Below are 26,669 nucleotides of genomic sequence, written 5' to 3' on the forward strand. Positions count from 1 at the left end.
GCCTTACTCTGTATTCTTTAGTCTCTTATCTACGTCTGCGATGTTAGACTCCTAACATCTTAGCTCGTAAACTACATAAAGCTCTTGAATGCATCTTGGTGTCATCTCCATTTCGAACAAGCACAGAAATGCATCCCTACAATTCCTAGACAGTCTCACTTTAAGGAAGGAGTTACTTGTTTTCACTACTGAACAAACACACAAAGCATAAATATCTATTTCTGCTCCTGTAGTAATAAACAAGCAGAGCTCTGCTACCTCGAGATGAAAATATAATGCAGGCTGACAGACATCACTGTTTTTTGTGGCATCCAGACAGAGAATAGCAAATTAATTCAACATCAGCTCTCTGTAACTTGTTTGCCAGCATTTATGGAAGCTTCAACAATTCACCTGCACCGCAGTACAAACAACTGACTGCAGAACCAACAATTTAGAGAGAAGTCAGTCACTTTTATCCACTTCATCTGCATCTCTGCAGTGAAACATTTTGGCTAGTACTAAAATCAGGAAGTATACGAGCTATGTGTTGTCACCTTAGACCCCTAATGTTTTTATCGCAATGGGTTCTTCTTTAAGCAGAAAGTTAGGTCTGTAGTTTACACAGATTTTTTCTTCACTCATAAACTACATCGAGAATATCTACAAGGAATCTGCCATGGGAAACGTTTTGAAGAATCGAATGGCATCCTCACTCACTATCACCTTTACTTCAGCACTCTTGATAACAAAGATAACTTGATTCATTTTCATTGGTTTTAACCAAATTTGAAGCAATCTTCACTTGTGACGAACAAATGAATTGTCTTTCTGCCCTCTCAGAATCTGATTAACCATTTACGTTAATATAACCTCAGTGCTTCAATGACAAAGGAAGTTGGAAGGGACAGAATGGAAATTTACCCTATAAAGTTTTTCCTAAAAATGTCCTTCAAAAATACATCCATTCAGCAACCTGGTGGACCAGATGGTGGCAATATTTCATCATTTTGCTCATTGCCAATAGAAATAGGAAGACAAAAAAAAGGATGTTCACGCTTTGTCTATTGTTCTTTTTTTTTAATGTGAACAGTGGGCTTTTTAAAATGATCTGAAAACACGAGCATCAAAAGAAGCAGGAGAAGAAGAATTTAATGTATGAACAATGTAAATAAATCTATTCACATTTGTGTGGCTATGGTCTGAAGGTAATGGATTACCTTTCTGGAGTTTTGCTGGCATGTAACTGTTATATCATTGGAGGCCCTGGATCAGGTGACTGCCACAAAATGGCCTTTAGTTCACATCATGGCTGAAGGGCTCTCCAAATTCCAAACTATACAGCTAAGTAGAACCCTCTTCAGAGAAGACATGATTACAGCCCCCTCACTGAGCTATTCTATCATTCAAGCTGCCCTTGGCAACCTGAACCTGAACACACTTGCAGCTCGAAATGGTACTGAGATGTAACTCAAAAACACAAGAAAAAAAAAATCCATGTAACCATATTAACCAGATAGCTGGTCCTTGACCCTTTTTCACCAATAGAGCACTCATTAGTTCACTCAGTCACTTTGGTTTGAACTTTTCTCATCTTACTTGCCTCTATATAGTATATTTTATACTTATTCTTAAAAACTCTTTTAGTTATTTGCCAGTAAAAGTTTATGTCCTACATGTTTTTTTTGTCTTTTTGCATGCAGTTTTCATCTCCACTTGTTTAATTAAATCCCTGGATAAATAAAACACGTCTTTGTATCTGCAAGTCTTTGTGCCTTCTTTAGAAATCTGATGCTACTGATGCTGAACCACTGAAAGACAAATGCTGCCTTGACTTCAGTGTTTCTGAAAGAAGCATTCATTAAGAATAAGCTGTCCTTCATGATAGAAAAACCAACAACTACTGCCAAGTTGTTTGTTAAATGCTATATGCGTGTCTGCTAATATGCTCACAATGCCAAGTGTGAAGATGCGGATGTTTGCAAAGTGTAAATGTATAAGTTTGGCACTAGCATGTAGTTACTTTGGGTATTTAGCACTAAACACAAATGACACTAGGAGGCTGATGGCTGATGGGGATGTCATAAAGTTCAGTGACCAAAGTACTTCACTAACTGCAATTGATAATGGTGCAAGATGGGAAGTCAGAGGGTCGCCAATTATTATTACAATGCATCCTGAAGAGAACATTAATGTGTGTATTACATTTCATCTCATCCATCAAATGTTTGTTAAAATTTGTCACACTGTCAACACTTTAACCTCCTTGTGGTTGTTGATGAAAAGTCAGGGGACTGGCAATGTCTTTAGGATACAGCCATAAATATCTGCACAAAAGTTTGGGCAAAGCATTCAAAATTCGTCAAAATGTGTCACTCTGGACAGAAATATGTTAACCAACCAACAATGCCCACACTGAGTACTAATGACTGCACTACAGCAGTTTGTTAATTATAAGCATGCACAAACTGTGGCAAAATCTTGTAGTTTATACTGCAAATTTCAAAGCTATCTTATATATCTTCACAAAACAAGTAAAATATGTTCCAAGGTATTTTTAGGACCTAATGTATCACCATCCACATTTTGTCCAGCTTTTGGAAGTTCCATGATTTCAGTCATACATTGCTGTCTATCAACACCAAACTTTTTTCAGTGAACAACAGCATCCTAAAACTACAGTCTGCAAGTGATACACAGGGCTAGTATATCACAACAGATTATGTATAACATGTATTCACTCACTGCCAAAGTAACCAAAATATCCTTTATTTGCTTATTTTACTTACATTATTTATGAATTGGAGTAACAGGTCCAGTTTTTCTTTCTGACTTTTCTAGCAAGAGCTTAAAAGAAAGAATAGTAAGAGTATAATTCATAGAAGAAATTAGGTTTACATCAGGATATTGAGAATCAGAGGGGAAAACGATGATGATCTTCATTCAACTATAGAAAGTCCAACAACATCAAAACTTGGAGTTGGAAAGCAGATGTTAATTAGAGCAACACAGAAAAGAGCAAAAATATTCTGAGCACTCTTTCAATGGACTTTCTTTCAGGAATTTTGGTGCTGTTGGCATACTACACCACAAATGATGAAACTGTTGGACAAAAGCAAACACAATACTTTAAATAGACATATAATTGTGCAGGGTGAAAAGAAAATATTTATGATATTTAATGATTTAATTAATTAAAATCAGTTCATCCTCAGAAGAGCATAACTTTGTGCATTCAATTTCATGAAATCTGCTAATCAAACTGCTGAGTGCAGGTGGAGATTTGGCTATGTTGTGCTTCACTATACGGTGAATAGCACATGGTGAAGACCGCACCTGGAGGGGAGACAACCCTCTTTCTGGAAACACTCTTCCCGATGCCTCTCCTGGAGGAGAGGCCACTCTCCCTCTCCTGATCTCTCCTGAAGAGGAGAGAAGCTTTGCCTCAGTGTGGCCTGTACAAGAGCAGCCACCTCCTTCATGGTAGCGACACAGGATCCTGCCTGAAGTAAGAGATCAGCGCCAGCAGGTACGACCCGGAGTCTGCCAGCTAATCAACAACAAGAACACACCAGCAAGTTAGCCTCAAGCTGCTAACTAGCCAGAACCAAGGAGCGGCCGCACTCCTCCAGCCTGTAACCACAGCAAGGACACAACCAAAACCCTTTCCTCCAGCAATAAGTTGCAGCAAGGACTCTTCTTCTTCTCCCCCTTTAAGGACTGGTAACAAACTCTAACTGGGCATAATTGGCATAACATTAATGCATACATGGTCTACCCCTGTTAATGTATTTGATTTTGCTTTAATGTACAGTGAGTTTGATTATTGTGATGTGTTGTAGTTACTGTGCAGCCATTAAGTTTAGTTGATGTTAATTTGTTAGTTCAGACACAGAGTCTACACACAACTAACCACCTTTTCTTAACCTGGCACCTTTATTTCACACGCACACACAGTCTGCAACAGGCCACTGAAGGACAAAGTTAAGCTAACAGCTTAGCTTTCCTTTGTCTCCTTTGCCCCACACCCCAGGGGGTCTGGCCATCACCATTTGGGCTCTCCCCCACCTTTGTGGGCCCATCTCACATTCCTCAGCCTTATCTCTCACACACACTCTCTCACACACACTCTCTCTCTCTCTCACACACACACACACACACACACACACACACACACGATTGATTTTCTTCTGTTTTAATAACTTTCAATACCTGCTGTCTTCTTTAATGTTGTACAAGGGTGAATACTGCCAACCTCTACACTGTCAAGAACTCCAAGATCCTTCAGCTAGCTATCAATGTGGTAACTTTGGTAGTAATTATTAAATTAGGGTTAGGGTTATTATAAAACATAATTCCAAATTGATAGTTTAGTATCGTTTATCGTATAATTTAGTAGTTTTATGAGACTAAATCAATTAAAACGGCTATCTTTTCCTCGTTTTTCGAGGTGGTGCCCCAATCGAGGTGGACTTTATTCAAAGTTCAATTCATTTTAATAATTATTAATTATCTTTGATAATTATTAATTATTTCTGATAGCTAAATTGAACTTTACCACTTGTTAATGCACAACAGCTATGATGGTGAATTTAAAGGGTAAAGTCAGGAAGTTGCCAAAATCATTAAGGATCCTCATACTAACTTTCAAAGCCAGATATCCGGTTCTCTTCCAAATTTTATTTTACTCTTACTTAAAGAGTTTGATCTAGACCTGCTCTTTATGGAACATGTCCTGAGATAACACTGTTATGAATTGGCAATATATAAATAAAGATTGATTGATTGATTGATTGATAGAAAGGAAAACACATCAGGGTGTATATTGCAGATCTGTTAAGCATTTGCAACTGTGCAATTACATTTATTACGATTATTCATTAACAACATTTCCACATTGGGTTGATAACAACATAATGTAGGCAGCATTATGTTTCTTGCAAATCAAACACTTTTAAGAGAATTTGTATTTGTGAATGAAGGATGTCAGATCTGGCAGCAGTAACCCAGGCTGTATATTTGGTTTCTAGTTTCTACATTAATTAATGACCTATCAAATAAAATCATGCTGTACCAAAATTGGCTTAAATTGTAATTGCTTTTCAGCCAAGAAAATGGCAATTTACTTCTGGATGAACTTCAACAAAATGTTGGCTAATGACAGGATCAGATTTGCATAACTTTCGGTATCTAGAGGATGAATCCTGATACTACTGACAACATGACCTTCTCTCTAAGGCCACCAATCAAGGGACATTTTTCACCTGTGCACAAAACAATATAAAAATTTTATTGAAAGACCAGCATGAAATTTATTGAATACATTTGCAATCTCGAGGTGACGAACCATGTGCATTATGGATACTCCAGAGTTCCACACTCAGGACAAAATGAAAGTTTTGCACACAAGACATCTCCTGATCTAACTGATGTCTTCGTTCCCCAAGAATTAGCCCGCTAGATTTTACAACCTTATCTATTGTGCAACTCTTTGCACTGGAATGAAAGCTGCAGCCTCTAGGGGACATTAATGGGGCATTACACTTTTAGTCTTATTTAATTAGAGACCAACGTCATTTCATCTATGATAAATAGAGATAATCCATCTGCAGCTTTTGGGTCTACATCAGACGACTGGAATATTATCAAATCATTTAATTATTAGGATTTAGTTACTGTCATCACTTTCACTAAATAACTGCATATGTATAAGGTAATCCGTGGGTGGCAGCACCTCAGAAGCATTGTTTTACAGCCGCATGCTGGCACCATGCAAATAATAAACAACCACTTTTATTGGATTTTTGGCAAGGATTTGTGTTGTTTTAGTGTTAATTATGTGTGACACCATACAAATGCATAATAATGCAATTCAAATTATTATGCATTGTTTGCACATCTACAACAAACAACACCAAGGGCAGATAAAGAGGTGAGAACTCTCCATGCCTTCTCTTCCCATATCTAGAAATATATACACAGCCAACATTCATAACACAGTATCATTTCCTTTTTGTGTAGCATTGAGATTAAAGCTTCGTAAGAAAAAAGCAGAGCCAATATTTGAATGTTAAATTCCCTATTCAATTGGATGCAATGGATGAAGTGTAAGAGAAATGAAGATTTACAGAGTAAGGCAATTACTCTAAGCCTGGTGCAGCAGCCCTTATTTAGCTGAATGGTAAGCTTGCCTTGCTTGGAGGAGCACTAATTACTGAAGCTTATAGGAGGCTTACACTAATCTTGATGGAATTTCAGAGAGTGATGTGAGATCTCGCCATCAAACTTTTTCCCACTGACAAAACAGCAACTTTTAAAGCCAATGTTTTCAGACAGGTTTAACCTACTGAGTGTAAACAAATCCAACTGCAGCATTTGCATACACTTACCTGCTGTATTTCAAGGAACAAACAAAAGACACAACTGCATAACAATACAACAAACTGACAATGTGTGTCGTCCTGAATGCTGACAGATATATTGACAGATTAGTGTTAGCATTCTGCAGATGTGAAAGTGATGGTTTAGAGTAAAAATGTAGTTCAAATATTCGCAATATTAAGTACATGGAAGAAGGCTGAGGGATGTTTCTAACATGATTTATCTTTTCTTTGATATTATTTTTAAGGGTGGATGATAGGGATAAAATCTTCCATCACACTACATATAATCTTACAATTTGGCCATTTTCTTTACAGATAAAAAAAAGATGAAAACAGAGCAATAAAACAGTCATGCTTTGCAACACTGCCCACAATAACCCTATACAACGATAGTAAGTATAAGGGTAGTGTTATTTTATGTTATTCTTTTGAAAATACCATAAAAGGTTTACAATCAACAATGTGTTAGTCCGCATCTCAAGTGTTTTCTGACGTCCCTACCCTGACTATCAAACTACTAAAAATGCATCGCTTTAAAATTTGCTCATAAACACAAATTTTCATTTCTTTAAAAAATGGCTCAGTAATCTCCTAATACAGTTGGGTACTGGGGTTTTTAACAAACATAGGGAAATTGTGCACTTGTTGGCGACTACTTTCAACAGCAGATTAATTAACCACATTTACTGCTCTAGTGAGTATTTACAGCAGCAGGGCGGTTTATGTGGGATAGAGCCAAAATAAACTACCGTGTGTGTGTTCATGATAATGAAGGAACATGTCACCCACTGCAACAATGTGGCTCATTGATGTATTCTTAATAATTGGGTAACAATGGAGTCCTATGGCACAGAGGAATAAGATATACAGTATCAGGTTTTAAATACAAACACAGTATTTGTCTATATCTGCAAATTAACCAGCCCTAATTATGCATCATTGTGCCAATGCTATTTCTATATAAAAAATACCTCTGAAACTCATTATAAGATCTGAAAAGAGAATGAAAGAATGCCATAATTAAATCAACATGACAACTTAACAATTGAATTTAAGACTCAATGACTGGAATTTCAATATATAAATCCATTTTTCAGATGAATAGTGTGATCTGCAGCCTATAGGCCAAAATTGACTGCCTGCGTTTTTCAACATTACTTGTGCCAAAATGTTTAGCAAGATCATTTTAATGTTTGATACATTTTAAAAATTGATACAACTTGTTAGTTAATGTAATGGTACCCATTAAACAGGAGTCAGTTACCTGTGTATGGTCAGGTGTGGCTTTAATATGAACTGACTAAAGCTTGAAAGGTTCAGTCAGCAGTCAGTTATAACAAGAGCCACAGCTGAGAACTTTTTGATATGCTGTGACAGGGGTAAAAACTGAGCCCATGTAATGCCAGTTCAACCAAATTATACATATTATTTTTGAAAAAAGCTCCTATGAAATGTGTTTTACATGCTCTTCAGGTGAACGGCACACTCTCAGTTCTAATCCAAGTGCCATGTCTGTGTCTATGTACGTGTTTGCCTTGTAATGGATCCTCCATCCATCCAGAGAGTCTCCCTGCTTTCCATGCTAATGCATGCTGGGACTATGGGAAATGAGAGGACTTTGTATTATCTAAGTAGCTGAGGCGTAACACTCTCTCGCTCTCAGGAAAAGATTGCAGCAAACACTTGGAGAGCTTGTGATCTCAGCGTTTGGAGAGAAACAAATCTCACATCAGCAACAGAAACACAGGAGCTGTAGACTTCATATAGTCTGCTCTCTTCTGATCTAGAAGTCCAAAACTAACTATGAAAACTCACTTCAGCTAGACTGATGCAAGTGATGGCTTTTATGGCCAAAACAAAATTGCACAGCATTTTTTTTTCACCACAATCAACAATAAATAGGAATATTCATTACTGGAATTACCTGTTGCTGTACCATGAAAACGGAGAAGAAAAGGAGGGTCATGAGCTAGGGTCCTGGTCAGGCTAAGGAAATATGAAAATCAGCTCTGCTTCTGCCTGCCTATAGAAGCTGAGGGTTAACAGGGACGTCCATGCCAACCTAAAGCACGGACTGAGGCTTACAACTCGGATGATTTGGATGAATAAAGAAATTCATGGTTAGCATTAACAGTGCAGAGACAGTGTGAAGTCTAATGTCCAGGGTTCCAACACCGGAAATGTGGACTGGTATAATAACTATTACAGGCTACAAAGGTAAACCAGCAGTGCTAATATAATGTCTGCATCTCTTCCAGATGAACTGAACACCTTCTTTGCATGCTCTGACTCATTAGACCTGTTTCAGTTTGCATATTGCCCAAAAAGATCAACACCTTAGCTCTCCATACTTCCCTCTCCCATCTGGACTTGTGGAACACATATGTGAGAATGCTTCATTGACTATACTTCAGCAATTAATATCATCATGCCCTTCAAAATCATCATAAAGACACCTGGGACTCAACAACTGCTGTATGTGGCTGGAACATGACCTTCCTGACTCCCAAGCCTGTATGGACAGACACCACTACATCCTTCACCCTGACTCTCAACACCGTCACCCCTCAGGGCTGCATGCTCAACCCTTTCCTTGTCACCCACAGTCATGCACTACTACATTGGCACACACAGCTCCAACATCGTTATCAACTATGTTGTATGTACAAATAAAAACAAGTTTCACTGCACGATTCTTACTTTGCCCTTTCGCCTTCAATGCCGCTTCAAGACTCACTGGCCTGATTACCGATTATGATGATGATGCCTACTGAAAGGTCAGAGCCCAGACATTGTGGTACATGGACACCAACTTAATGTCATTTAAACAAAGGAGCTGATCATGGACCACAGGAAGAGAAAAAGAGTAGGACATGCTTTCATCACTGTCAATACTACGGTGAAGTAGTCTCAGGTTCCTATGGGTTCACGTCAGTGAAGACCTGACCTGGACTCACCACACCAACACCAACACAGGAGTAGCACACCTTTTTATGGCAATTCCACCGCTTTCAACTGTAAAGCAGTACAGAGGGTGGTGGAAACTGCTCAGCTGTCAAGATGAAGCTGCCATCCATGAGGGACCTCTACACCCAGCGATGTACGATCATCAAAGACCCCAATCATCCCATCCCAGCTCAGGGACAGCTTCATCAAGCAGGTCATAAGTCTATTGAACTCTTCAGCTCTCAAGGCTGTCACCAGGAGACTTTACCTTTTATACCAATTTTACTCTCTTTACGAGCTGTTTAACCATCAAAACAGAATATATACTGTATATATATATGTGTGTGTGAGTGTGTGCGTACTGAAGAAATCAAAACTAGGAAGGAACACATGGAATTATGTAGTAAAGTGTTAAACAAACCACTATATGTTTTATGTTTCGGACTCTTCAAAGTAACCATCTTTTGCTTTGATGACAGCTTTGCGCACTCTTGGCATTCTCTCAATCACCTTTATTAGGTAGTCACTTGGAGTGGTTTTCACTTAACAATTGTGCCTTGTCAAGAGTTAATTGGTGGAATTTCATGCCTTCTTAATGTGTTTGAATTTATCCTTAAGTGCTTAACTGGCTCTCATGAGAACTGCCCCAGGAAAGGAAGACCAAGAGTTACCTCTACTGCAGAGGTAAGTTCATTAAAGTTACCAGCCTCCAAAACTGCAAATTAACAGCACCTCAGATTAGAGTCCACATAAATGCTTCAACAGAGTTCTAGTAGCAGACACATCTCAATATCAGCTGTTCAGTGAAGACTGAGGCCCTCATGGCCAAATTGTTTCTAAGAAGCCACTAGTGAATAAGAACAAGAAGAAGAGAATTCCTGAGCTAAGAAACACAAAGAATTCACATTAGACAAGTGGAAATCTGTACTTTGGTCTTTGGTGACTTTGGTTCTTGGTTCTGTACTGTGGTTCTTTTCTGCATCTTTGTGAGACACAGAAATGGTGAGCAGATTGTTTCTACATGTGTGGTTTCCACTGTGAAGCGTGGAGGAGGAGGTGTGATGGTGCTTTGCTGGTGACACTGTTGGTGATGTATTCAAAATTCAAGACACACTTAACTAGCCTGGCTACCACAGCATTCTGCCACAGCATGCCGTCCCATCTGGTTTGTGCTTAATGGGACCATCATTTCTTTCTTAACAGGAAAATGAGTGCAAACACTCCTCCGGCCTATGCAAGGACTATTTGACCAAGAAGGAGAGTGATGGAGTGATATGTCAGATGACATGAGTTCCACAATCACCTAAAACCCAATTGAGATGGTTTGGGACGAGTTGGACTTCAGAGTGAAAGAAAAGGAGCCCTCAAGCGCTCAGCACCTCTGGGAATTCCTTTCTGGAAAACTATTCCAGCTACCTCATGAAGCAGATTTTGACAAACTTTTGACAAATACTGTATGTCGATACATTTGAGGCTTTTAACAGAGTTAAATTAGAGTATTTTATTAGATTTTTCTTAAGAAGTCAAAGTAATTTCTGTCCCCCTCATCTAAAGTCTAATCTAAAGGAGATGGAACATTTGCAGCTCTGGTCCTGAAGCTATTGAATAAACCGCCTCGTGTTTCAGAATGTCTGAATCTGGAAAGATTTTGAAACCTTTGTTGACGACTTTCTTTAACGACTTTTTCATTTCATTTGATTCTGTTGTTATATACTGTTCATTTTTGCTTCTATCTTATTTTATCTTTTTGTATTGTGGTTTACTATAAATATTTATTTGTTTGGCTGATATCATTTCTGTCTATGACCCCCTATAGTAACAATATCATAATATTTATTTGTATTTTAATAGAGGCCCTACATGTACATTTTTAGATGAGGATAGTGCCAATCAAATTATTCTGATGAAATAAGCTTTTGTCTGTAGAAAAATGGGACAATAATAGCGCAATTAATGGATTGCTTTTAGACTGTTATTAGTGTTCCAGTTTGGATGTAGGGGTGGCAGTCTATCTGATTCTACTGCTACAGTTCTTAACATTTGAAGCTTCAAAGTTACAATAGCCCCTTTTCCACCGCAGGAACTTTTCTCATTTACCTGGGATTTTGAAAAACCTCGACGTGTTTCCACCGAAATTACTCGGGGGGGAAAAAAAAAAAAAAAAAAAAACTTTCCCTCAACCCCAAACGTTCCCTGGAAAAGTACCCAGGAGGAAGGGGGAACTTTTCAGATTACCTGGAATTCTTTTACCTGAGCAATTTCAAACCTATGTCTTTCTATGAGATTATCTTTTTGTGTATATATCAAGTCTTTTCCCTGTCAGAGGGACTTCTGAGGGACCTGGGAGCACAGAAGCGGTGCTGTTCTCATTTTGTATTCTTTAAAAATATAACCACTGCACTTAACCACACGAAAAACATGTTCACATGTCAACAATACGAATGGTTTATGCTATGATCATCCATTTTAATTAATTTCTCCTTATATGTGTGTCTTATATATGTGAAAGAAAATTAGTAGTTTATTTATTTAGCATAGGATGGGGTTGCATTTTGTGGTGGGAATCTCAGTATACCAGGTGCCATTTCTTGTGACAACAAGTAACAAATTAGATTGAAAATATCAAGTACGTTTGAGGAAGCTTTGGCCACCGCAGACAGGATTAGGAGAATGGGACAACAATTTAACAGAGTCAATGAGGGCAACCAGGCTCCGTAATACAAATTCTGAAAACCTGTCTTGATAGCAGCCATCTAGTCAGTGTTTGGCCTTAATAAGTGTTCAAATTAGCTCAAATGCTACTGCGTCCATTTACATCTTCAGTCTTGTGAAATACTCCACTGAACTAAAAATGTGGCAATACAAAATTTTGCAGCCCCGTTGTTAATTTGCAGTGAGCTCAGAAGATCCGCTTCTGAGTCACTAGGCTTCATAGAGTGGCTAAAAGTGGATGAACAGTGAAGACTGTGTGTGGTAACAAAAGGGACAAACCACAGAGAAATACAAAGGAGCCTAAGTACGTCGCACATATCTCAGTACCTGCTCATATCTGCATACAAAATTGCCAATTAATTTAGACTTCTTTCCATAAATGTTTTTTTTCCGCAACACAGTCGTTGAAAGTAAACTTATTAAATTGCAGTGCATCAAATGAATAAGTGAAAGGCTTTAATTTTATATGCCTAGGGGGCTTCATAAATGCATGTCACTGATGCAATGAAATTAACATTGTTTATGTGTGTGTGTGTGTGTGTGTGTGTGTGTGTGTGTGTGTGTGTGTCATGTCTGGGACCTTGGTTCTCAGGAGTTTTGACTGGGTAATATGAAATCCAGAGTACACCCACAGGGCAACACGACTGAACAAATACAATAATTCAATTTACTCTTCAATTACATTCGCATTCAGGCTTTCCCCTCCTTTAATTAAACTGTTGCACATGTCAGTGCCGTGCAGACACAAATATAATCAAATAAAATCCATCACAAGGCCCAATATTGCACCTGATGAACTAAATGAGGGATTTGATATTGAGTCTTGTTTTTCTATTCTTTTTTTTCAAAATCAGTAAATTGCTAGTGTGAAATGACGTTCAAAGCAATATGCACTTAACAAACTGAAACTAATTAGCACATTTCAAAGGAGTTCAGAGGATGAGAATGAACACGACATGCATACTTGGCTTTGATATTGATATCAGTTATACATATTTCAGTTGGAGACATCAAACGAATTGATTACCCAGAATTCCTAAATGTTACTGGAGTGGTGAAGTCACTGCAGACCGCAGCATGCCATCAATAGGTACAACACAAAACAACCCGAGGCTGCTGATTGCTTATTCATGGAGCTGTCATCAGACATGTTATAAACCTGAATGAACACACACAAACACAATTTTGCACTCTTCAGGGTATTGAACACTTTCTTGCCCATTGAGGGAGGTCATGGCAGCTATTGATGAGGACACTCAAGGACACAGAAGAAACAAGTAAGGACAAGCTGTCACAGGCAAATATGCATATGTACACAGCATTCTCTTAAAAGACAGTCCTTAATTTGGGGTTTTGTTGATGATGGTGGAGAGCACTATCAAACACGGTGCTCCAAAATCTCCCATAGGTACTCAGTTTGTTTTAGATTTGGTGACTACGAAGGTCATAACATTTTCATTTTCATATTTCAATTTTCATACTCAAACAATTCAGTGAGCCCATATCTGTATCTGTATTCATTATGTTGTTCCTTTTCCCATCTATGGTATATGTGTACATAAGATGATGATCTCTATTGAGCAGCTTTGTTCATCAGTTGTGACAGCAACCCTCAAGGTGACCTTGTTTGTAGTGTTCTTGATCATTTACCTGACTCCAGCATTTTCAACAACAGTGCGAGGGAACTTAGCTGCACTTATGATTAGGTATGTACAGACAAAACATGAGGTGAATTTTACATAATGGAAAAATTGCATTCAAATGGTAAATGGACTGCATTTAACATGGTGACTTTCTACCTTACCAGACAAATCGCTTTGCAGAATGTTGTCTCTCATTCATCCATTCAACCATACCCTCATACACCTGTGGTGGTGGAGCTGCCATACAAGACGTTGTCCTGACGTTGGGAGTAACTTCAGATTCAGTGTCTTGGTCAAGGACACTCAGACATGTGGAAAGCGGAAGCCGGAAATTGACTCACCAACCCTGGGATGAACAACCCAGTCTATCTCCTGATCCACTGCCACCCCAAAGGCAATGTAAAGAGTTGACAGAGTTGCATATGGACACCACATTGTGAGGCAAAGACACATACCCGCCAGTTTAAAGGCAAAACATTATCCTGGGGCTTTATGAATCTAACATTACTTCATAAACATGTAAAAAGGAAAAGGGCAAGAGGAAAATAACAAATAAATAGAGTTGGTAGGGTGCTCTAAAATCAGCCTGAGCTGGAACATACTATTAATTCTTTCATTTTACAATGTGAAGAATTGGTTAATGAGGTGAAAGACCATTTTCCATTTTACTGTTACTTAAATACATGAGACATGACATTTAGAAAGCCATGTGGACTGCTTGTATCCTTCCTCCCATACTGAACGTGCGTATTTCCCAAACAGATGGTCCTGACGAGAAGAAGGGTAGCCCGAGCTGGTTGTTGCACTTACCAAAACAAATACATAATTTCCATGCAAATTGGCCGTATACCTCAATCTATCACCAGCAAAGGGCTTGACACCTGTTGTGAATATGCATGAGTTTATGGCAATTAAAAGCAGAAGAGTGGTGGGAGGAGGAGACATTGATAGCACAGGCAGGAAGAGCTACGGGCCATTCAACACTATGGAGATATAATTCCTCTCCTCCACACCACTTCACACAGCTACTTTATTAGTTTTATAATTGAAATCTTTTTTCCCCCTCAGTCCTTCCATTCCAGCTCCCACTCTGCTGCTTTATTCCACTTGTGCTGTAGGTGCGTGCTGCACCTCTGTGTACACATTAATTGCTTTCACTCCACCCTCACTTTTCAATCAAACACCTGTGACAATGTACCCAAAATAACTGCTTAAACAAAATGCAAATGCGCTTTACCTTAACAGTAAGCTTTTTAAGATTTGTCACAAAAGTGTAGGTTAAATGTAAGCACGTTGTATATACTGTATATTCACATGTATCACCAGCACTGCACTACTCTGATTCAAAATGTACAAAAACAGTCTGACTTGTATATTGTCATTCTGTGTTGTCTTATATTGTTGCTTTCTTACATGTTTGTCTATTTCTGTATACCTACAAACAAAGAACTTGTGTGAGTGCACACACAAAAAAAGCTCAAGCACCGTGGACAAAACTAAAAATGTAGCATTATTTAACATTAATTTAATTTAATCTACACTAAAGGATAATCCTTGTTTATTACAAATCGGGTCCTTTGCTTAGAAGAGTCCAGCTATTATATTAGCTTTATCGCACATACATCGGTATTGACGTGTGTAATGACAAAGCGCAGAAACATATATTTGTGTGTTCCATTACATTCTATTTTTCCACGATAGAGTTTACTTCAACACATCTTCGCCAAAGTGTTTTAAAAATTATTTTAAGGGAACCACCTCAAAATGGTTTGTTATATTTCTTTTTGTTTACATGAGGAGAAAACACAGATTTTAGTCAATATACTGACTTTGAGCCAAGCTCCCAGCATAGTCTCTAAGGATGGCAATGTCAATACGTCAGTCAGTCCACCACCTTGGTACATACTGAAATATCTAACTAAACTTTTGTGTAGTTATCATTGTTATCCAGAGGATGTCTGCCACAGACTTTGGTGTTCCCCTGAGTTTTGATTCTATTCTCTCCACCAAAATGGTGGAGAATACATGTTTCCTTCTGAGGGTCCAGCTCTGCACCTATGTTTCTCCCCTGGACTCCTGTTTCTCTCCAGCTTAAGCTCAGCTCTCTTCTTCAGCTACAGCCTTAATATGGCCTGTACAAAGCAGACCACCTTTTCCATGGCAGCAACATAAAATCCTGCCTGAACCAAGTTCACTAAGACCGGTTTCCTCCAACCTGTGACCTGGATAGAGCAAGGACAAAGACCAACTTTGACGTCAGAACCACAACCCCTTTTCCAGCCTAGCTCATCAACAGATAAGCCAGCTAAAAGAGCAACACATCAAAGGACGTCTCTCTTTTCCCTGCAAGGACTGGGACCAAACCCTACTAAGCATTTATGGCACAATATAACTGTATACATGACTACGGAATGGTTTAATCTTGTAAATGTATTGGTTTTGATTTGCTGTAATGTTATTCATTGAGTTTGATTGTTATGATGTATTACTGTTGGTTAGTTCTGCTCACACAGACACAGGGTCTTGCATGCTAACTAAACATCCTTTCTTAACCTGGCACCTTTATCCTACACACTTACATATACATCCACACAAATTAGCCTCACCAAGAGACAAAGCTAACAGCCACACACTTCTCAGCACTTGGCCTGGGCCTTTGTCTACCTCTGACCAACACACCAGGGGGTCTGAGTGGCAGCCATTTTGTCTGCAGTCACCTTTTTAGATCTTTCCATACTTTCTCTGCCTCAGACAGCAAAAGGCTGAACCCCTTCTTTTGCATATTCACACATACACATGCCTAATCCGTGTTGTTCATTAGTTAGGCACATTTCACTTTGCTGTGTTAATGTTAAACTATTCTGTGCATTTACTATTTTGTTTGTGTGTGTAATGAGAAAATGGTGCCAACCCCGATGGTATTTCTGCTAATAGCCTAAGCTTAGGTATTTGTCTGTGAGGCCTGTAGCTTTTGAATGGGAGTGGATTGGTGTGGGTTAATGTAGTGTTGTATTTGTATGTGCGTGAATGTATGGAATGTACATAGAATGTATTATGCAATTATAAAACACTGATAAATATTTTCATGCTTCTTGTAGAATTTTGTTTCAACATATTGTATAGTTATGGGTTTTGACTGTGTAAATGTACGGTTTTATAAGAGCCTTTTCTTTGTTTTTTTCTGCTTTCGTGTGAGTTCATGAGTACAGTACTCCAACCATCTGTCTAAGAGTTGACCGTTGCTTCAGCTTGGGCCGCTACAGTGCACGTGTTTCATGTGACAACCTAAGTATGGAGCTGGAGACCGGAGGGGTGAAAATGCAAGATATTCAAGCTTACATCTATGAGAAAGCATCTTCTTCCACACAGCAGTTATGTGTGTGTAATTCCTGTGTGTACATGTGTGCGTGCCCCTCGTCATCAGTCGCAGTGGGATGAGAGTGTTACTAGTTAACTCAGCCTCTAATCTAATGACATTCATTGATACACTGGAGTGTGGCCCCAGCTTGCCAAGCAGAAAGTAATTAGTTACACTTTAAAACTCAAGCTAATCCTCACTGACGTTATGCTGCTTGTTTCCCCCAAAATGTATGGGAAACTCAAGTCTGTGTGTGTGTGTGCACATACATATGTAATGGAGAAAATGAAGACCTGGCATTAACAGACTTAAATGGTGGTGATAGCGAAGGCCTTTATGTAATTAAAACTGCATCCTTAAAATTCATCTTTTAAAAAAAAATGTCCCACAGATATTACCAGATACTGCTCCTGTTTGGTTTTGTTCTGCTTTGTGATTTATAGATGCAGAATAAGTGTTCTGCTGCTGGTAGTCTCGTGATAAAATATGCCAAAGCAAAGCTTTTCTAATTACACAATAGCAGCTTTAACTTAAACATTTGTTATTTGTTAAGGCATAAAGTCATAACAAATTTCAGACCAGTGTCTATAGGCTGAATAATAACGTTTACTGCATATGCTATATTCACCTCTCAAAACGAGAAAGAGCCCAATGTCACCGATCCGGCCATCCCAGCTATTGCTGTCAGTGAACTTTGATTCAGTTGGGCCATTCCACCCCTGTGATGGCTGCGTTGTTGGTGAGAACAAAACTATGAATCATGAAAACTAGAAATTTTTCTAGAAATGTTTTGTTATTTCCTGTGCTTCTTAGTCTTAGTCTTCTTCGTCATCATGTAACCCCTGAGATTTATGTTGCACCCCATTGGAGAGGTCCCAACCTGGAATGTTGACAGGAACAGCATCAACATTTGAGTTTCCAAATGCCCGGAGTCTGCTACAATCAGGTCTTAACTGATTTTGAAATCAGATTTCATCACACACAGAACACAGATGTTCTTCTCTCAAATTTGAATCCTGCACACGCTACAAAGTTTTTAAATAATGACGCATCAGATCAAATCAGATTATTGTGCCAGAGGGGCAATGAACCACCTTGCCTGATCTCATGTGATCTCAAGCAAATGTACACAAAACAGAGACCGACATGATGCAACTTGGTTTAGTAATGACAAAAAAACAAAAGCAGAAGGCTAAATGAGTCTGGGGGAAGCAGTCGACGTGGGCTGTCTGTTCTTCAGCAAGGACTGGAGGTGAGATTTTAACTGTCAGTTTTAATATCTGTCCACAGTATGCTCGCAAATGTTCTAGCCTCTGGGGCTAGAATGTTTAGGCCTACTGTTGCTTGGCAATACTGTCGGCTCTCATTCACCTCCGCCTTATTTCTGTCTCTCATTGGAGAGTGTGGTCCCGCGTGGAAAGTAGTGATGTGATTATAAATCCCAAATATCAAACATGTTTGAGATTTCAAGGTGGTCTCATTGAGTCTGTGCGCAGATCTGGAGGTTTAAGATTGGATCTGAAACCTGATAATCAAGGACCAACCAAGATCCCAGACCGGATTTCTCTTCCGATTGCTGGCAGAGGTAGTTTGAGGATAAATCGGACCAAAACAGTGAGCCTTGCTTAAGAGGAAGATATGTTTTGTCATAATTCTCTTGATAATAATAACTCTTGATACTTTGATATTTATGAGTTTAACCTTTAATCATCAAACAACATCTTATTATTGAGACCTTAAGCTCATAAGTGTGAAAAAAAATCATAATGTAGAAGCACATAGAAGTGATAAAAACCTTTTGTAGTTATGTGAGCTTATTGTAATTATGGCAACATTATATCAGAATTCATTGGTCATCAATACTGAAGAATGCTGATGATATGATCCTTATTTCTTTGGATCACCATTAGCCATCTCTATCATGACAGTTTCCTGTACTGGGGTCTACAGGACAGACATTTACAAAAGAAATATAAAAATAACTACAAACATGTAGCACAGCCCTCACAAGAGTGCAAATAAAATATCCTAAAACAGTATGTGAACATGTTTACCATTTAGGTTGATTGATTAGGTTGAAAGAGCTCAAAGAAACTGGATGTTTCTGCACTGAGGTATTCAGCACAGCACACAAATTTGGCATAAATATTCTCCACCTCAAATGCTCAGGTATTGTGTCCTGCGCCTTCAATAATGTCTCTTTATGCCTTTTCATGCAGCATAAGCAAGCATCTCAAGGATACAGCCAGATGGAATGAATGATATATGAGACTGGCAAAGCTTTTGTCCAATAACTTCTCTGACTTCTTTCCAAATAGACTTGTTTACAAAACTCTCAGAGTAACTGCTGGCAGAGCTGGGGATGTGGCTGTATAGCAAACAATCACTAATCATTAGTCATGCCAAGAGAGAGTGCTGTGTGTCAACTGAACATAGAGAGAGAGACAGAAACAGTGTGTGTGTGTGTGTGTGTGTGTGTGTGTCTGAGTGCATGTGTGTGTGTGAAGGCCAAAAAAAGGCAAAGGATATGAGAAGTCCATACTGAGCTGAGCTCCTCCCCCTATTGGTGTGTTCTGGTATGACTCAGACAGAAAACAAAAAGTGGTCCTATTCTAAAGAGCACCTTCAAGGCTAATTTACAACTCAGTGAGCAAACAAGAGTGTGGTCACATACCGTTTCTTGAGTTAACCTGAAAACAGTTTTAAACTTTATTGAGAGAAATAAGGAAGGATGTTTTTTTAAAACAGAGTGATACAAGGTGGACTAACTAGCATCCAATAAATTATTTTTCAGATAAATCAACTCAAACCTGACTCAAGCACGAGACTCTCACTGTGACAGCATCTGCAGCCTTACAAATAAAGACAAAAAAAGCCATTATCTTGCTTCAAAATTGCATTAAAAATTCCACTTCTAATGTGACAATATGTCAAGTTTTTGTCCTAACAACATGTTAAGCTTTAAATACAAGTAGTATAAGAGTTTCTTAAACTCTTTATGCATTCTCAGTTATTATTGAAGAAACAAACTGTATAACTTTAATACTTGTTATTTTAAGATACAGAGGAGAGGATGTCAAAGAATATTACTAATGCTGAAAGACTTTTTAAAATGGAAAACACAGGCTGTGGCCAAAACCACTTACTATTTACTACATAGTGCATTATATTTCCTCTCCATAGTTTTATATGAGTGTCCAAATTTTAAATGTGTCAATTTATCCACCATATACAGTGCTCAATAATTCCCCCAATAAAACAAAACGTCCAATACACATACACTACTTTTTGCTAAACGACCCAGAAATGCAAAGCACCATATTATATAAATGCAAAAATTACAGTCATGTGGCACTACACTCGTCAGTAATGAGCCACAATCATGAAGATTTGTAAGTGTCCAAAATCTTAAATTACTGCTCCCCGTAGAATTATAATGCCTCTTTTATAGGGAGTAGTGATTGAGTGAGGAAGTTATCTTGGACAAAGCTGTGAGCTTTCCACCACAATAATTTCCACATAGTGCCTCATTTGGCATGAATCTCCCTGTATCTCCTCTGTCCTATTAAAGATTCTTCCTCCACCTGCAAAATATCTAACATTTCCTAATGTGCCAACAGTCCTTGTAAACACTCTCAGCAGGGCCTGGCCTCTGGTTACCATAGAAACAACACCCCACTGATGCTAAACTAAAAAACCCAAAACTCAATAAGTTTTGTCAGGCAACATCTGCTCAACCAACACTTCTTCAATGGAGTATAATTTAGCCTAATAATGCAGACTTCACCAAGGGGCACATCAAGGGGTCACACAAGCACCTTTGCAGAATGCAGAAATAGAAATGGGACACCCTGAGCTCTCACAGACCCTCACATGAATGTGCACATAAGGGCCACAAGACTGCAAGAATGGAAACTGGGACAGGACTCATTAGTCTCAGAAGAAATACTGATTTACCTTCCTCTTTTCTGTACGATTCCTTCTTTTTAGATCCTGTATGTGTTGTTGTTCTGCTGTACAGTCTGCGTCTGTAACAAGATCACCCATCATCATCAGCCCTGCATCAACCACAATGCCATCCATTTCACCTCCTCCTCTGGATTTTTTTTTTCTACCATTACACATTGGGCTGAATGACACATTTGGAAGGGACTCTCAAATGTACATTAGGTTTGAGAGAGGAAGAAAATGACCCGGTAGGTGAGTTTTTATGCATTACAGGTCATTATACGAGCAGCCTGAGAGCCACTCAGCCACCATTAACCAAGATGAGGGACCAGCGGGACCACTTCCTGCCAGGAAGTAATGAGAGAAATGTGGAGTGCATGTTTAGGGCTGATGGTTTCAGATGTTCCATGTCTGGAAATTACTCCAAGGCCACACTCTGGACTGTAGCACTGAATCCATTTATAATGCACTGCCCAGAAGTAATTTAAACCAAAATGTGCTTCTCTGCTACATTAAGTGGAACTTGACTTACATAATGTGCTATATTGTACTGTTAGGGTCACTGTATATGCAACGCATAGACTCTGAAGCAGAGTGTGGCCGCCTGGAAAAACAGTCAAAATATCTAAATGTCCTAAATCCTAAATGAAAGGATGATTGCAGACACTAATGAAACAAAGAAACCAAACACAAAGTATTGTGCAAAGGCTCGATTCAGATGCGTCTGTTGATATAAATAAATCCTGTTGCTTTTTATTTTTCAGAACAAGAATGATTAAGTTATCCATCAACCACATCATGCTTTAGAGACAAAATTATTCAACTACCAATGATCTCCTCTCTTAACTTTGTGAACAATTCTCTTGATTTTTTCTCTTGATTTCAAACATGCAACCAAATGTCAATATGAACACACCCCTAACCAGTCCGGGTATTTGATGTGTCCGATCTCAAGCACACCTGATGCCCTTGATTAGTTGCATCAGGTGTGCTTGAGACAACACCTGATGTGCAAACAAGTGTTCTTATGAGGGATTCTATGAACCTGTCCTGCACCGTGCACTGTGGAAGAGGGGGTGGGACGAGTTATCAGTGAGCATCTCAGGTAGCGGTTCCTATTGACAGACAAGTCACATTTGTCATATTGATATTGTCATCATGAAAAGGCCGTCCAAGCCCTCAGTTGCGTTTCCAGAAAGCGGAGAAAAGAGGAGGCGGAAAAGAGGTCCCAGTGTAGAGGTGTGTCGTCTTTTCTAACATTAAAAAATGCTGTTTGACCGGCTAGAGGGTAGCTAAGTTGAAATAAAGCAAAGTTGCCTAATAGTTCTACTGTAGATACTGCAGCTACTATGTAACTATATAATTGTAGTGCAACCTCTTATATTTTAGCAATGCATAATCTCAACTAGATAATGATTTATGTTATGTTGAACACATCAGTAGTAGTCTGTCTGCTGCAGCTTCATGTTCTGCTTGTACTGTACATTATAGTTTTATGTTGTCTCGTTTGCACATTCTGCTTCTATAAGGCCCATTGTTACCAAATACAAAGTATTCACTGACCATAGCACCATTTCCATTTATGTTGTTGAAAGAAAAAAGGAAAGAAGATCTGCTGTCACTGGGACTGACTGAGTTAAACCCACACTGCAACTTTAGTATTCCGTTTTCATATTATATTGCACTGTTTAGTGTTGTTTGAACATAGCACCTTTTTATTATTCATATTGTGGGAGCTGTCAGGACTTTCTAAATATTTGCACAAAACCTGAACAGGAACTCAGGTTTTATTTATGTTATTTCATTTAATTATTTTTTATTGTTATTTATGTTATTTTATGTTATTTTAGTGTGTGTTTGTTTGTGTGTTGGTGTGTTTGATTAACAATTAAACCTTTAAGGTCTGTCATACGGCTGTTGTCCATTAATGTTTGGGGTGGTGTGTGCATGTGGAGGGGTGGGGGGCGCCAAACCATAATCTCGCCTAGGGCACTAAAATGGCTAGAGGCTATGCGTTGAAGCACCAGATATCAAGTATTTGAAAATTCAATTATGTGTAGAGATTTGCATTTAAACAAATTTCTGCTGAGATGCATTAAGCTGTTTTAGCTCATTAAAACAGCACATATGTTGTGTACACACAGAGAGTGACCGTCACCAGTCATAAGATAAATCCTCTCTAAGTGCACTGAGACTCATTTGCACAATGACTAACCGCAAAGTGTTTACAGACGTTAGCAGTAAGACACATCACTAAGTCATCTGCTCCTTTTTGTTGTTCGCTGCAGATTGCTCCCTCCCCTCGGACAGTTTTATAGCAACCTTGCTGGGTCACTACTAATTATATAATTTGCTTTCCTCAATATAAAAAGAGAAAATACACTATGCAGAGCATAAAGCTGGATGACAGGCAATGACGGAACCAGTGCTGCATCCTGTTTGACAGATTGCAGCACTGTCGGCAGCCTTTGTGGATGTACAGGTAAAGATCAATAAGGGATGACTTGGGGTCAGTTTCATGTGCATGACATTATGTTGACGTGACTTTGTGTGTGTATGTGTGTGTGTGTGCATTGTGTGTGTGTGATGTTGGATCTGTGTGAACATGAGGCGACAGAAAAGTAGAAAATCAAAAGAAGAGCACTGAATAAAATAGCACTCAGGCCACAACATCAATATCATATTATGGAAAAAAAAAGAAAACTCTCAAATGCTCTATATGCAGTTTTAAAAAATAAATAAAAAATACCTTGTAGTATTATAGCTCACTTAATACATTTAGCATGATGTACAATTCCATAGCTCTAATGCCATCACTACAGTCATAGGGCTCTATTTTAATGGTGCAAGTACGCAGAGGCCGGTCTTGGGTGCACGGACTGTGTGGGTGTTGGCTCCAAGGACAACTGCTATTTTGATTCATGTGGGTGCGGCAGCGCAGATGTCACTGGTCTCAATGCTGTGAAACAGCTGAGCCAATCACAGTGAAGCATGACAAGAATGAATAACTAAAGAATTGGCTACTCCAGGAATTCATATTGTTGTATGGAAAAGTGAAGAACAGCAAGATGTGAACACACAGCACCACAAGCCTGAAGTCAGAGGCAGATGGTGTGGGTTTTTCAAAAGTTAATTAGCACAATGATGATAGTAACAAATAAAAAATAAAGTTCGGTGAAGCAGTTAATATAATTCGATCAGTCAAATGCTATTTGATAGTTCTACTGTCATTTTCACAGCAGCATTTGCCTCATAAACGAGAAGACAATATATTGAAAGGATTTGTGATTAGCCAAAGTCTCGGCTAGATTTTCTAAAGCCTAATAAAAGAGCCAAGAGGAAGTGCAAAAGTGTAGTTTTCTTTTAGACTGCTTGATTTGAAATGTGGTGAAACATCATTATGGTATATCTGCTCAATGACAGCGAAAATAAACTGCTTTAATAAACCAGCTTTAAAGTGAAACATCTGTGTAGGACGTGCTGAGTTTCATTGGACATAGCATGATGGCAGTCTAAAAAACAAACAAAAAAAAACAAGTAGATGCAAATCAAAATGAGTTAGAAAGCGAGAAGAATATCTCTAAAGAGAAACTCGGTCACAGTTTGGTAAGCATGAAATGACAGTATGTTATGATCCACTGAGGTTAGGCATGATATGACATGAATAAGTCCCTGTTTTCTGTTATTATCAATGCCAATATAGTTTTCACTCTGCCATATTTCCCTGCCATCATTTATGTGAGACTATTCTGACCAGTAGCAAATGAAAGATTAAGGTCTCAGCTATTAACAAATATGTAATTCACAGGAAAGTCATTCATGATTTATGTCATATTGTGTATTTGTGCCAACCCAATCAGAAAACTGCTGATTAGAGTTAGACTCTTTACTTTTACTGTGCTACAAAGAACTTGGGAAAAGGCCAGTGTGAGAGGTCAAGTATTTGTTTTGGAGGTCGACAAGAAACAGCATGAATGAGACTCTTACTGAGTTGCAGTACTAGAGGTAAAAAATAGGGTTAATGTATCGCATCACATTGGTACTGACTTCATAGTATCTTCGATGTATCGGATTACTGGCAATGCATCAGCATATCACAGGCACCTTTTGTTCTTGAGATTACATTTTCTTCCTACCTATTCAATTAAATAAATGGATATACATTTCCATTACATTACAATGGTCCTAGAAGACAGTTGTGGAAGTATGGATTTCTTTATCTTTGGAATGTTTTTAATCTTGATAGAAATAAAAAACTGCTGTACATTCCAGCTACTTCTGCCTCTGCTTATATTCCAAGACATTTATATTAATAAAGTAATAATGGTTTCGTACAAGGTTACAGATCAGCTACGCATGGGGGCAATCGTCCTTTTCCTGAGAAGTCATTTTAACATATAACGGTCAAAGAAGCACAGGTGTAAATAATAGAATGAATGATGGTTGAACTGCATTTAGCATGTCACATGGTTAGAGCTCACTGAGAAAAGAACAGTCATTATTCATGTTAGTAACAACCGAGTTTTTGCTACTATGACTAGTCAAAATGTCTGGTGTGAATAGGTCTAGTGTGTATTTACTTCAGACAAAGGGGACCCTGGATTTAAAGTTTGGGCAGAAAGAGAGATTATCAGAGTATCATTCACACATGTAACACACAGCCACACCGTCTATGCACACAACAGGAGACTGAAACACTGTTTGGTTTAGCTGAGGGCTGGAGGACATGATACTAAAGCACGCTGCAGTTGTGATTCAACAGTTAATTTAGTGTTTACCAGAAACAGATTGGCTTTTATTTTACGAGAAATCACAGGTAGTAAATGGTAAATGGTCTGTATTTGTATATTTGCATGCTATACCCCTCTCCCATGAGTACTAGTTTCACAGCAGGCTGTTCCGGTCAGAACTAACAGCTACACCACTGTGGTCTAAACAAAACACCAGAGAACTATGTAAGATATGCAAACTAACTACGTTACTGCCGCTGAATATCTGTGTGATTGCTTTCAATCCCTGAGCATGAAGAAGTTTACTTGAGGGATTTCTGGTAGAAAAGACTCCAGGAAAACAGGTAAGGAGTCACAAATGGAGGTGATGGTCTGATGGGTTTCTAAAGTAGAATTTTTACCCAAGAGACCCAAGGTTCAAGTCCTGTGTTAATTATTTGGAGATTTCGCTAGTATTCTGTAGGGTTTACTTTTTACATTCCAGGGTTACTTTTTTTTAGGGTTTAGGGTTTAAGGTTACTTTCCAAGTTTATTGTGGATTAGAAAGTGAAAGGCACATGATGTTACATCAGGTCACAAACACAAGAAAAGCTTGGTTTTGAGTTGAAATATGTCCAGATGAGTTAAAGTAGCTTTGCACTTTGTCTTGGCAAACTATAGAATATCTGGATTAAGTCACTTTGAGAAAAACATTTCATTGTTTGCTCACTGCTGAAAGTAGAACAGAACACAGTGAACAATAATCATCTTTTATCGAGGGACAACTGTCAATAGCGTTGAAGAAATAATCACAAAGATAACCTTTAGTCTGCCTCTGAGGGATGAAGGGGTTATCGTTATCGTTCTTGAAGATGTAACCTCAGGTTGAATATGTTTTTTCTCAACAGCACTTGAAGAACTGCTGCCACTCTGACACAAGTCAACGAGATTTCATTATTCTGCCTTAAACCATGGATTTGAAAGTGAAATC

At 38.6% G+C, this 26,669-nt stretch overlaps 1 protein-coding gene across 4 annotated transcripts in view; it reads right to left on the bottom strand.

Moving 5' to 3' along the window:
- LOC139217526 (bis(5'-adenosyl)-triphosphatase-like) overlaps nucleotides 1-26,669 on the bottom strand; it is a 340,133-nt gene that overhangs the window by 270,082 nt on the left and 43,382 nt on the right. Inside the window, exon 4 of one of the 4 annotated variants that reach the window (XM_070848863.1) lies at nucleotides 20,979-21,049. The exons of the other annotated variants lie outside the window; for them this stretch is intronic. The gene's annotated coding sequence lies outside the window, so the exon portion shown is untranslated. The remainder of the gene's footprint in view (nucleotides 1-20,978; nucleotides 21,050-26,669) is intronic. 4 annotated transcript variants of the gene reach the window in all.

Source organism: Pempheris klunzingeri, chromosome 2, assembly GCF_042242105.1.
Source record: "Pempheris klunzingeri isolate RE-2024b chromosome 2, fPemKlu1.hap1, whole genome shotgun sequence".
In the NCBI taxonomy this organism is placed as follows: domain Eukaryota; kingdom Metazoa; phylum Chordata; class Actinopteri; order Acropomatiformes; family Pempheridae; genus Pempheris; species Pempheris klunzingeri.